This window comes from Hydra vulgaris, chromosome 12, assembly GCF_038396675.1.
Source record: "Hydra vulgaris chromosome 12, alternate assembly HydraT2T_AEP".
Lineage (NCBI taxonomy): Eukaryota > Metazoa > Cnidaria > Hydrozoa > Anthoathecata > Hydridae > Hydra > Hydra vulgaris.
In genome coordinates, this window is record NC_088931.1 from 25,683,237 (window position 1) to 25,684,705 (window position 1,469).

Sequence of the window (1,469 nt, forward strand, 5' to 3'; positions counted from 1 at the left end):
TCATGGGTTATCCTACTATCCTACTTTTAAATACACTGGAGAGATTATACTTTGCAGTTCAGTAATTCCATATTTGAAAGAACAATTTGATAAACATGAATTTAATTTAACTTTTTATAAAGGAGGTAATATTGAGAAAGATGTTTTGGAAACTATAAAAAATAATAACATTTACACTTTTGATTTATCACATTTTTTGTTTCCTAAAACCGCCAAACTACCTGTTTACGCAAACAACGAAGATTTGTGTTTGTAACATTTTCAGCACAGTATTTATAGAGAGCATTCTTACGAACATTGCGCCAAATACGAAACGTTTATGTTTTCACTGTATTTAGAAGATTTTGTGAATGGTTTCATAAATAACGGATGTGTTGATCAATATACTGAGTTGTGTGTGAAAAAATATGCAAATTTAATTTCGCTTATAAAAGAAAACATGTGCTGTATGAAAGTTTTAAATAAAGACATTTGCGAATGTTTCAATAATATATTTAAAATAAACATACTTGTATGTCAACGTTTTGATATGGAAAAAAAATAAAAAAATAAAAAAAATGTCTTGTTTATAATCCTTCTTTCGCGGTGACATAATATTTGGTATAATTAGCGTTTTTGTGTATAGGTTGTTTCGATACTATTTCGTTAGTATTGTAATCATAAACATTGTCCTCTTTTCTGTATAATACCATTGAAATGTTAAAATTTCTTTTAAAGAAAAAAAACCATTGGCCTGTAAGGAAAATTTCTATTAAATTTTTATCGTGAAAATTACAGCGTTCAAAGGCTTTATAAATGTAAACTTTATCTCCTTCTTATTGTACCTTTTTTTCTATAAAGTATTTAAAAATAGGTGCAGGTGTATAAATGGTGTAATAGGCAATATGAGAAACTTTATCGTTGAATGAAAAGCAAGGCGGTTGGTCAATGCAAGCAGGATAAACGTTTTTAATATTTTACAATTTTTCTTTAAGTTATCATACTCCAATTCGTTAGATAGATAAGGAAACAAAAAAGAATACTTTGAAGACTGTTTAAGTTTGCTTTTCCATGAAGTGCATTTCTTTTCCATGTTTTTTATTTGTAATAAAGTTTATATACTTTAATAAACTCTTCTAGTTTTGTTTTTAATTCTTCGTAATGTTTTTCTACTGTTGTTTTGGTTATATTTAAAAAATCATTGTTTATTATGCGACATACTTCAAGCATGCTCGTTCTCCATGAAGGTGATTGTTCTGCAAAATTCATATAACGACGAAAAGGTTTTTCAAACAAATGAAGACAGTTTTCATAGTCTTTAGCTATAAAGATATAATACAAATCCGTGTATTTTTCTTCTTCCAAGTTCAACTCCAAGTTAAAGTTTTTAAATAAGTAAATATAATTTCTTGCCATTCTTCATACGTGTTATTTAAATGGTGAAATTCAAACAACATAGGATGTAATTCATTATCTGGATAAAAAAGTTG